The following is a 13,120-nucleotide window of genomic DNA, read 5'->3' as shown; positions in this document are numbered from 1 at the left end:
GGTTTTGAAACACCTTACGCAATAGCCCAATGGTTCCGATCAAGTCACATCCAACCCTAAGCTCAACTCTGTGGTTCACCGCTATAAGGCCACCCAACAAAATTAACATATATACAATGACAAGCGTATGAATCATGCATCACATTTATCAATCAATTATTGTATATTGTGACAAGTACTCCAATCCACAGGCCAATGATTTCCAAATGTCTTTCGGTGTTGAACAGTTTTTATTCTCAAAAAGTTCATTCAATCATATTCATATTCTTCATCAAGTTGCAGATCAATCCATCAATTCTTTCTAATCACTATTTCTTAACTGTCACAGCCTACGCGTTTCGTCCTAACACAGGACTTCAACAGGGCTGTAAGAAATAAAATACATACACATCAGAGTTCTAATTCATCAAATCATATCAAATACATTTGCACCCTAGTATTAATACAACTGTCTGTGTTCAGGCCTGCCTATCACCATTCTAAACCGATTACAATAACAAGACTGGATGAAAAACATGTTTAAACAAGAATATCGCATACCAATTAAATTTGCATTGATATACATGATTACATCGACTTAAGTTAAGTCTACACCCATGTCCTTCCATCACTACAAGTCACCTCTATCCAAGATTCTAACTTGAACCTGAATTTCAACTGTAGGCCGTTATTAATCACTACCCTACAGGGACTTCCCTTAGTATAATAGCTCTATTTCTAGTTCAGTAGTTCTGATAGTCAGTAGTTAAATATCCGATGTTCAAAAAAGCGTATCCACCTTCTTATATTATCGTTTTTATTCCTAATTGATAAAGACCCATTCCCCCAATCTCTACTATTGTGCTTAGAATTTCAAAACTAATTACCGATATTTTCTTTCCACGTGCGAATTAATCTATCAGATTTATTGATGGCGGGAATCGTTCTTTTGTCTCTGAAAAGTAGAGAGTATGGTTCTACTTAAGATCTAACCTAAATTATTAATCTTATTTATAGAGATGCTCCATCCCCTCCCGTTTCAAGGTTCCATCACCCATGAGACATCTGGTCTTTTGCACCTCCCTTTGATTGTTGTTTTAAAACAATCTAAATCCTACACAAACTGCCTGTAGCTCGGTAATTAATGTCCAGGTACCTTGTTTTTCAGTCAAAATCGATACTCCTTATTCCGGATGCAAGTATATCCACTCATCATTCTGCGATAATCGTCAATTGGTCCTAATTAACAAAGTCAGTGATTATTTAAATATCCCCCTGTGGCTCCAATGTAATATCCAACGAGAGTAAACAAACACGCACCTTTAATTCGTATCATTTAAATTCTCCACAACAATTTCCTTAAATCATTCTTTATCCCCAAATTCGTTCTTCATAAATTCCTGATAAGATTATTCTCGATGTCACATGTTGCCAATCCGGTTACCTATCCAATTAATGCATTACCCAGTGATATTCCCTCAGTGTAGTACATGCATATTTCCGTGTACTGCTTCCTCTCTGGTCCGCCACCGCAATCAACCAATCACAAGGCTCGATATTCTAACGGAAGTTCCGTCTAGTTACTTCCGTGTGAAACGCCCGTCTCAGTTCCCTATTTAGTCCGCTGCATCCATTGACCAATCAAAACCTCTCCTTTTCTCACGGAAGTTCAGTTTAACTTCCTCCCTTCACCTGCCATTCAACGGTCCTATTCACCCGTTATATCTTCGATTTGATGCTGAATAAGTCCCATTACACCACTTCTGTCAACCGTTCGCCTATCTCCTAATTCCTTAACATGTTTAAAAACATATCGACAAACTGCAACCAATGTGCCTGCACCTCTACATGTTCTCTCTGAAGTCCGATCAACATATTAACAATTCTTATTATATCGTTCCGTCCTCATATGTAATCAGTCTCTCGTGCTGGAATATATCTATCGCAGATATATTATTTCTTTCAATGGTTGTACTCACCCACATTTCTGACTTCCAGGACAATTTGAGCGACCAATCCTCTTATCAAATCCACATTCAATTCATGATGCAAACTAATCCACATTCTTCTATCACCGTTGCTCGTTGTGATCTTACCCATGTCAAACTACTATTCATCCAAACCTGCTGTTAGTTGACCGCTGCTTCCTGTGCCTTTCATGGAATGTAAAGTATGCACGGTTCTGACCTATTAGGGATGTTTTTTGGTGTGACCTCAACACCCATTCTTGAACCCCGCATCGTTCCTAACTCAAAAAATGTCAACTCGGCCATCATGATTTAAAATGTCTGATAACTTATTTGTCCACACCTCTTCCGCGTCTAATATTTTTAGACTTGCACTTATATCCTCGTTGTGTGTGATCTTATTGTCCCCATCCACCGACAAACAATTGCACTGTCTCTAATCCTTCTTCTGTAGCAGTGTCTAATGTCCGATATGTTTATTCATTTGTCTGATCCCATCTCTCTCCTTATTCTTAAACCTCGGTATATAACCTCCTGTGCTGCGACTGGAGGACAATGAACTGCGTTTCAGGGCTATGCTCAAAACTCACCTATATACTGCATAGAGGCTGGCTGTTCTAGGCAGGTTCGCTGGTAGCTTAGCGCGGGGACACGCCGTGATGGCGTTACTGAGCGCTTTATAAGCTCTTTAAAAAAAAAAAAAAAAAAAAAAAAATAATGTTGATTCCATATCTCCCATCTCTCCCTTTGCCTGTACAATCCCATTTTAGTGTTCCTTATATCTGAACTTCCACCTATTAATCAATCCTATTTTAGATAATCTACCCAGGCTTCATAAAGACTATACAATCATGTTTAATGAACAACCATATTTCTGACACTCTGGTCATTATCTCCAATTATCTCATTTTCAACAATCATATTTTTAGATCAACTCTTCATGTTTCAGCCAAGCTACACACATGTTTTTTAAAAACCTAATTCCAGGCAATCTGATCCAACCAGCACGAGGCCAGTCTTCAACCCCTTATCCTGTCCACTTCAGCACTCCTAGTTTTCAACACCGAAAGAAATTTGGAAGTCATTGGTCTGTGGATTGGAGTACTTGTCACAATATACAATAATTGATTGATCAATGTGATGTATGATTTATACGCACCTGTCATAGTATATATACTATTCCCAATAGTCTATTCAGATAATGAGTGCAGATTACGTTGATATTTCAGCCTTTGTGTATTGCCGTCTACTCTTGGTGAGGCACTCATCAGTGATTTAATGTCAGTCGATCGAAACCTGGCGGTCAGCAGACGATCCTGGGTCTTTACTGGACTAATCATCTATAGATCTCAGGCTTACTACTGTTAGTGCATGAAATAAAAGCTAGGGTGAGCAGACTATACATAAATACTCTTATTCGCTTTATGATTCGGTGGAATGCATAGCTATACCACAAATTAGAACATTGGAACGTTGGCAGCTCCATTGAAAACAATGGAGTAGCTCCGGGCTTATAATGGCTGGTATAAGCCCGGGGCTCCAATATTCCAATGCTTCTTTGTGGCTGTGAACAAAGGCTTCGGGGGGCCTGAGGGGATTTCAATCCCCTTACTCTCCCTGAAGCCTTTGTTTAATTTGTTAGAACATTCTGCCCTCTAGTGGCAGAATGTTCTAATAACCTTATAGCCCTTCGTAGCAGGGTATACTGGCTATTAAAGGCCCGCTGCCTTGTTAAAGTCCTTTGGCTCGGGCCTTTAACGCTGCAGCAGGCCTTTAATAGCAGGTATAGCCCGCTAGGGTGGGCAATAAGGCTATATTATATTACTTGCACACATCTCAGCAGCAACATTAACAAAATTGCAATTTCCTTCACATTGACCTTCAAGGTGGAGAACCGGCTCACAGGTAATGCCCTCAGCAGGGAAGCTCCCTATGAAATCAAAACAACGTCACTCCATTCTCAGTGTTGCTTCAGGTAAGGGAGCTTTACAGCGGACATCAACGTGTGGGGAAAAAAAGACTAATCAATGCCCTCTGTTGTGAAGAAGTGCTACTCACTAAATCTCAAGTCATTGCCTACAAATTCACAACCCCAAAAAAATCAAAATGGTTTCACCCAGAGAAATTGAGACTTGCGAGTGTCCAACTAAACCAACTGGTGGCGAGAGTCCTTAAATACTTAGTAGCAAAGTAATCTGCTTGAGGTTCTTCATGGTGTGAAAGGAGAACCTGCAAAAGGAGTTTGGATCCATCCTGTATTTGAAAACCATTAACAAGTGGCTTAAAATAAGAAAATGTCTAATGCTGGTGCTTTACCAAACATCCTCACAGCTTCAACACTTGAATTGGATGCGCATTGTAGATCTTTAAGGTGCAGACATCTTGAAGATACATATCGACTGGCCGAAGGGGTCTGGACCATTTTTCGTACAACCCGTGAGAACTCCTAAAAAAAACACTGGGGAGTATCACATCGACATTTTACCACCGGGCTGTTTGACAGTTACCACAGTAGAACACAGATTTTTTTTTTAGAAAGTGGTTGATCAAATACCACACGCATACACAAACTTTCCATTTTCCTATAGTCATCGTGGCACATATTAGACATACAACTGGTACTAGATTGTAATATCCACTTCGTGACCACTAAAAAAATTATTTGTCTAATCTCTGGACTACCATATCCAGATCGCCTTTGAGTTCTGAGTGACTCTGACTTAGAAGACTTTGGATTTCTTGATTATAAAGCTCTATAAGCCTTGGAAAAGTCGTGCACAGCGACGAAACACGTGTCGGCTGGCTGTAGCTGAATTAGAAAAGTTTACTTGTGGGACAATCAACATGAAGATTATATGCTGAACAGAATACACAATTAAAATTCTGTATCAAAAATAATTTTTGCTGTTTTGAATTTATCAGCTGTTAAACTCATTTGTGCTGTGCCCTGTCAATGCTAAAAAAGTTTGTCAGTGGGTGCAGAGGTTTCTGCAACGTGTTGAGTTGATACTGTTGGTGGCACGGTATTAAGATATAGAGCACACCTAGAAAGAAAAGATTGTTCCTTGACATTAGTGCAAACAAATTGGAGGTGCTGGCTGTTTCTGTAATTCCTCTGCCACTTCCTCTATGTACAACTTGAAGATGCATATGTTCATGTTCCAATCAATGACACGGAAACAGTTCCTGAGGCTTGCAGTCCAGAATAAATACTTGCAAAGTTCATATGTCCCCTGTCTAATTCTGCGACTCTTCTGAAATTGTCCTTGAAGCGTATAGCTGGAAGTATCTTCTCACCGTGAAAGGAAAGGGAAATTTGTGTGCCTGATATCAGGATATTTGTTCCTCCGAGCCAATCACGTGTTCCAGCATTTCCAGTCTGCAGAACGAGAATGAAAAGTTTGCCTTTTCTCCCAAGCACATCAATGGTTTTCTTGGTTTCTATTGTAACCATAACTTCACTGCTGTGTGTTTTGAGTGACTGTAGTTCTTTATTGGCAGTCGCCAGTGTGTAGGTATTGTCAGGTCGGAGAGTCACTGAAAAATTGCTTTTTGTTTTCCTGATTCATTTTGGTGCCTTTTTATAAATCCTCATATTTTGTGCATATCTAGAACCAGTGAGCAATCCATGGTGGCAGAATTTACCTGCTAATGAGGTCCAAGCTGGTAGACTGAAGGTGGCTTAAACACATGTGAAAGTGAACCTTGAAGATAACTTGCTTACGCTGCTGAGAAAGCACAAATTATAGCACAAGAAACAGATCTATGTTTACTTTGATTGGGGAAAGAACCCACGAGTGCAGCCTGCAGTGCAGTTATTACAGATGTGAGCTAAAATAACCCTGCTTACAGATGTTGGAGACCACATTATGCACACACTCGAAAAAAGGTGACTAATAAATCTAGACTTAAATTTACACTTAATTAAAATCATTAAGCTTAAAATGGCTGTGGTAGAAATAACGGAAATCTGCCAAAAAATTGCTCCCCTTTCTACCACAAACGTGATTTTGCTGTCAGTAGATACATTCGGAAATTAATATGCGACGGTCACCTTAAACTAATCTGTTTTATGAATAGAGACGGTCACAAGTCACTGCAGTCCCCATCCATACACGTCAACATTGATGTTTGAAAGAAAACAGGAAGCTGTTCTTGGCTGCCAGAAGGAACCTGCTGCCCATAAAACATACAAAGATGGCTGGATATGAGAGAGGGAGGGGAGGCCAGTGGGAGCGGAGGCCAGTGGTCCTGTAATATGTGGGCAAAATAAGGTAGTGTTGAATGACAAAGGGACAACTTAAGTAGTCCAACAGAGAGATGGGTGTTAGGTGGACTGTGAAATGATACTGTGTGTGACCGTAATTCAGGGGTTCCCAAACTGTGCACGAGGCTCCCTGGCGAGCCGTCAAACCTAGCCTGGGGAGCCGCGCACCAAGCACTTTAGCGTTGAAGGGTCTGTTGGCTGCAGTTAAACTAATGAGACCTAAATGAATGATGTCAATGATTTCTAAGTGACATGCCTAAAGCTGTAAACGTAGTGCTTGGTTGATGGCATGTCGAGGGATATGACCTCCATAGTTCACTGGATCCCCACGTTCCAACACTCCCAGAGTAAGCAGAAGATGCCTGAATTATTTTGTTAGACTCGTTAATAGTTTGTTTTTTTCCAAATGCATTTTACACCAATGCAAGTTATCGGGAAAGTACAGATGTCCTGTCTATTAAACACACTAAGGGCCTGACTACGATGTTGAACAGACCCGAGTCTGTCCAACATAGTTTGGGATTTGGGATTGCACGACCTCCTGTCGCCTGTCCCAACCCAGCAATTGGGATGTGATCGAACACTGTTCAGTCTCATTGCTATTCTTTACAATGGGAGCATGCACTCTGAATGGAATGCATTCTCTCATTGTAAAGAGCTGAGGTGCTGTTCATCTCTGCACCTGGTGACAGGCCCCTCAAGGTGCCTGCCACTGGGTTCAGGGATCAACAGGGGGGCACCAAAGGTGCCACCTAGGCCACTATCTGGAGACCCTGCACCCATGGGGCCCCTGCTGGGGGCCACCAAAGTTGGATTCCCACAGCCTTTCTGTGTCGGAAAGGCCGGCTCAGAAAGGCTGTTGGAATCTGCCATCGTATTTCCTCGGGCAGAAAGAGCCGCCCGAGGGATTACTGGAGGCTTTCCGAATGGCAGACGGGCTCTCTGAGGCCGTCGGAGGCCATTCAGAAATCTGGTTTGGATTTCTTTCTGACCGACCCCATCAAAATGGGTCAGTCGGAAAGGAATCCGAACAGCCGATTACGATGCCGTGGGAATGGCTCTGACCAATGGTCTCAGCCATTTCCAACGGCATTGTAATCGGGCCCTAAGTATTATTGAGTATTGACATTTGTACTTGAATCATAGATACTTCCAGTACACACACATTTCCAGACAGGCCTACTCTCTCCTTGCGCACAGGGAAGTAAAACACTATATACGGCATAATGCCCATATTTGGAATCAAGAAAGAGGGACGTTTAAAAATATATATATAATAAATCTGAGGAATTTATTTTACTTGCATTGATTTGGAGGCAATTTCAGGGAGGAGACAGCAAAATTAAAGCTGTATGTGGTTTAAACAATTGAGTCACCCTGCTGAGAAAGGTGTGTTGGCACATATGACATGGATAGAAATGGAAGTGCATGTAAATATTCTTCAGATGCAGAAACAGTTTGACAATGGAGTCTAAATGCATAGGGGTGATATCTAGCACTGTAAGCGGAATAAAAAAGTCTGAGAGGGTACTCTAAAAAAAAAAAAAAGGCATGGGCAAAGAAGGGTAACTAGGAATATTTTATTAGAGGCACTGCCTTAGTAATACAAAACACCCTACATTTATGATTATAAAACCTTTACCAGCTTCATCACAATTATTTTCAGGGACAATAATAAAAGTGCTCCAGAGGCCGGTCTTACATCCACCCACCCTCCCAAAACAGTAACAGTGGGGAGGCGCGGCCAACTGCCAATGGGGCAAGGGAGCTGCGAGTTGTAAAAGTTTGGGAACCACTGGTTTAACATGTTGGTCAGTACAGTGACCGGTACAGAGTATGGGTTTTTGGGCTGTGTTGCCGCAGCACCAATCTTCGCCCCTTCTATGGACACATACCACCCTCCACCCCCTTACATCCTGTGGACCCTCGAGCTTGTTCACTGGACCCCCATCTGCACACATGCAGTTGTGAGATCCCCGTTGGCTTATATTGAAGTAGAGGCAATTTCAGGTGGAATACAGCTAATATAAGGCCATTTTTTGCTTCAAAATGTGGGAGTCTCCCGTCTGAATCGGGTGGCTTGGCATGTACACCATTGTCCCTGGTGACGGACGGCTCGCTCCCGCCCTCATTAGCTGAGTTCCTCTTCCGGAAGCCCTCCACTGGCTCTTGACCTCTTGCCCTTACTAGAGTTGAAACTTCCTGGACCCGGAGAATGACTCCGGATCCAGGATGATGTCGTCATGAGGACAGGCATGGCAGTGCAAGGCTGCCAAAAACCTCAGGCCAGGACTAATTGTCGCAGATAAACTCTGCGCCCAGCTTTGATGCGGACTCCAAGCTGCTGTCCGCCTTCTCCCTCGTTCCCGCCCAACCCTCCGCCACCCAACCACAGAAGGGCGCGGATCCCAAAGGCGGCCTCTATAAATGACACAAAAGACGGGGAATTCCATCTAAAGCTGTTCTTCATTTTGTAATTACCAGTGACTTCTTCAGTGCCCTCCATTGTTCACTTCTGGAGTTTAAAAATGACTGAAATAACATAATTCCATGATTTAAGCACCAGCATCAGTCCTCTGAAAACTCAGTGGGTCAATGGATGGCGTCTGTTCCCGTTGAATATAAGGCATGTTCACCTCAAAGACAGATATGACCAGTTCTTTATCTCTCCATTGACTCTCCATATGGTATTTTTAAACCATATGTAATTGATGGCACTAGGGCAGTGGTTCTTAAACTTTTGACTTCTGTGGGCCCCCACCTCATTATTAAAATCTGGGCGCCCCCGCTGAATAATTATAGGAATCTGGGGACCCCCCCACTGAGTCATTACTGGAAGTTCCCGCCTTAAGCAATTTTGATAGTGGCAACGGCAACACAATAGATGAAATATTTTATTGAATTCGCAGATATAAAAAACACTATTTTCATTTTAATGGGAAGGTTAGAGCTTTTCTAAATCCAATAAAGGCCACCCATTGACCGTGATGTATTCGGACACTCTCGCACTGTCCCACCAATGAATCTCAGGATACCAACCTAACTTTTAGCCTCAAATTTCACATTTACAGAACATTTTACATTTTATATTCATTTCTTTATTTGTGAACACTTTATTCATCTGTTCATAATATTGAATTTTCTATGCAGTCGCTGACCCCTTCAGTAGGCTTCTTGGACTCCAATGGGTCCCAGAGCCACACGTTCAGAACCGCAACACTAGGGTATTATTCAATAAATAAAATCCTGTGCCCTAGTGCGCCTGATAAGATTAGGCCTCGACAATGTGCAGAGCCCATGGGTAGCCAGTCGTGTTGACATCTCCGCCCCTGTGTGGCTCTGTGAACCTTCTGCGGACAGAAGTCTCTAACCCTGGCCATTAACATACAATATGGGACATCCGTGTCAGTATTTCCTCCCCTGTGTGCCTTTCTTGTGTGGTTGGGAAGTCTCATCTTGAACAACAAGAGGATGTGGTCCAGCCGTGTCGATATCTCCATCACTGTGGTGTGGGTGGGAAATCCACGATCCTGACGTGTGAGATGTAATGTGGGCAGGCCTTACTAATCAAGCCGTCACTGTATGGCTCTTGTGTAGTTAGAAGGTCACATCCTGAACAGTGAGATGATGTGGTACATACATGGCATCATGTCCATCACCATATGAGTCTCCGGTCTGGTTGGTAAATCTGTCGCCCTGAACGATAATGTATGTCATGGACGACCTGTATCAACATCTCCGCCACCCAATGACTCACTTGGGTGGTTAAGAAGTCTCATCCCGAAGGATGACGCATGATCTGGGCCAACCATGTTAGTATCTCTCGCATCCTTACAGCTGTCCAGGGAGGTTTGCAAGCATGTCACCTGAATGTTGAGGCATGATGTTTGCCGGATACGGCTACATCGCAATATATCGGTTTCCCTTTGGCTCTTGTTGTTTTGGTCGGCCAGCGCCATGACTTATGATGTCGCCCAGTGATGTCGCGATCTCTGTCCACAAATGCACTGATATTGATGGTACCCCAGACAACGGTATTTAATGTGGGCCCGTTCTGCCAGGATGTCTTCCACCCACTAACTCTTATGGGTTTTCGAACTCTTATCACTCAAAATGATCAGACATAAGGTAGTCAAGCTGAACCAATAGATCTGTCGCCCAATATCTTGCGTGTTTTGAAGACTGTTGCCCTTCACTGTGGGTTATGATGCAGGCCGGCTGTGTCAGTGTCTCTATGACCATATTGTCCCTTTATCCTATTGCATGATTGAGTGTGTGATCATCATAAATGACACCCTCGCTCGGGGCCGGACTGGCCGTAGCGGGCACCAGGAGTTTTCCCGGTGGGCCAGAAGGGTGCAGGTAGATTTTGGACCGGTGGGGGCTGTTTTTGTTACTGAGGGCCGGTTTTGCAGCAGCAGTGTTTCCCACCACCCATCCTATATAAAAGAGCTTCCTTTGGAATATTTGAACTGAGCATGATTTGGATGGTAGTTTCTTTGTACGGAGTGACCTTCCACTGCAATATTTGATTGATTACCTTTACTACTGAAGTGATTTACCTTCATCTGTTTCCGCTGAAGAACTTTTGTGGCAGCTGAAAACTTGTGAACAGTGACACAAGATGGTGGCCGTTATTTTAAAGAGCAGTCACTGGTCCTATTATCTGCTTCTTTATAGTTGATAAGAGTTTGTTAAAACCCAATTTTTATATTTCGTGAATGGAGAAAAACTGTCTGCATTTTTGAAAAGAGATATTCCCTAATTAACCAGATTTTTTTTATTGTATGGATCATGTGTCTTAATATAAGAGTTTTATTGATTTATTATTTAAGTTTGGGTTACGGCGTTTTACATGTATCACCATGTCTGTGTGGCTAGTGTATGTTTAACTTCTGTTTATAGGACCACGGTCACGAGTTTTATGCAAAATTTGTAATTACTTATGCTTTAAAGAAATAAAAAAAATATCAAGACTAGTTATTGGCGAAGGAGGTTTTATAGACTCTGGTGCTAACAGAATTTATAGTTAGTGAGGATAACGTTTCTTCCAGGGGGAAACTCAGCGATTTGAGACAGAGTTGGGTTTACTTTTTTAATTTTGTATAGCGCCACGCACTGTCACTTAGGTCAGAATTGCTACCTGGGATGTCACCTGACTGTTTGGACTGTAAAGAAGTTCCCTCCCAGGCCTCAGAGGTTTCATTCTTCTCGTGGTAAGACCAGGGACAAGAAGTCACCTTCTGTGAGATGGAGGTGAAAGTCAAAGTAGGGGGAAGGGGAAGACCTAGAAGACTAGTCCAGGAGCTAAAACTGAGGAAGATTATCAAAAAACAATACTGAATCTGTTGCAGCCCTCTGTGAGGATATGAGCTCCCTCTCTCTGCTGGATCTCACACTCGCTTGCACGCATCACAAGGGGCACACGTGTGAGGATTGTGAGGTGTTAAGCAATTTCAGGACTAGTGAGAATGATAATGTTGGGACGGTGGCGATCTGTAGAGCGTGTCGGGTCACAAGGCTCATAAGAACTAATAGTGATGCTAGCAACAGGTCTATCATGGAAGGACTGGCCTTTTTTTAAGTCTTCAGTCAAGAAGAGTCGTCTGCTGGTCTCTCCTGTAGTCATAAATTGTTCTGCACAAACCCTGAAAACAGCTCGTTCTTACCATGTGAGGCATGGAAGGCATGTATGTTACTTGTGTGTAGAGGTTGTGCGGGGAGCGTGTCTATTGCATGTGGCTTTGGCCACACAGGGATCCATTTTAGTTTCCGAAATCCAATTGGTACCTAAGATGGAGGGGAACGAGCCTCAGGTGGTGTGGCGTGTGGATTGCGGGATGTTCCTTTGCAGTGGGTCAAACTTGAGTGTTGGGAAGAGGAGACAGAGGGTCCTTTTGAAGCTCAGGAAATCTGTGCCCTCTCCAATCCTATTGGTCACTGCTCCTCTGCAGCACAGGCTCCCAGACTGCCCTGCAGCCAATCCTGAAGCTGCTCTCATACATGAGAGCAGCTTCAGTATTGGCCTGAATGCCGTGAATTTTTCGCTCTCAGACAGACTGGGCTCCTGTGCCTGCTCTCTCTAACCCGGCTAAGCAGCTCGCATTGGAGAGCATTTGAGTGCGAATGATGGTTTGGCCGGCTTGAGATGGATGGACAAACAGTTATGTGCACTGATAACAGTGCTCACCACTTCCTCTCCAGTACGGTCACCCCTTGGCTCCACCCTCAAGACTCGACACACAGTCAGAAGAAAAATACAACGATAACAAAACAGGTTTTAAACCGGTTTTGTTATTGTTTTATTTTTCACGTTTTTGAGGGTGGGCAATGCTCCTCCGCCATAGCTAAGGAGCCGCCACTGGTTCACTGAAAGGGCTACCACTACCCACAGTTGTTGGGTGTTACGTGTGGAAGCCTCTCACTATTTTGTTCTCCTGTTTTGGGGTCTCCGACAATAGACTTCCAACTGCACCCCACCTTCCTGCTGACACCTAAATACAATGGCTGTGCCAGTATTGGAGGACTGAGCTAAAGGCAAGAACTGTCGAAAGCAGTCCCATAACGGACTCTTGGAAACACAACCACCGCCTGCAACTATAGCTTAACGATGGGACAGAAATTTCAGCACGTGTGCCAATGATTCACAACCAGATCCATACCCAACTCCATGGCAAGCAAGAAACTTTTTTTGTGTTCCTTGGTTGAGTGTATCAACCGCCTACTCGTATTTACCAGATTTGGAACCAGAAATATTGTGAGTTCTACAGCCTGTTAGGAGACGGTGCCTTCAAGGAGCTTAATGGCTGCTTTTAGATGGGACATTGGAGGTGCCATTGCACAAGGAATGACTTGCCTGAAAGAGGGGGACAGTGATGGACAGGAGGTGGCAACAAACTGAAGTTCC

This window comes from Lissotriton vulgaris, chromosome 11 (assembly GCF_964263255.1).
Source record: "Lissotriton vulgaris chromosome 11, aLisVul1.2, whole genome shotgun sequence".
Lineage (NCBI taxonomy): Eukaryota > Metazoa > Chordata > Amphibia > Caudata > Salamandridae > Lissotriton > Lissotriton vulgaris.
This window is presented reverse-complemented; position numbering follows the sequence as displayed.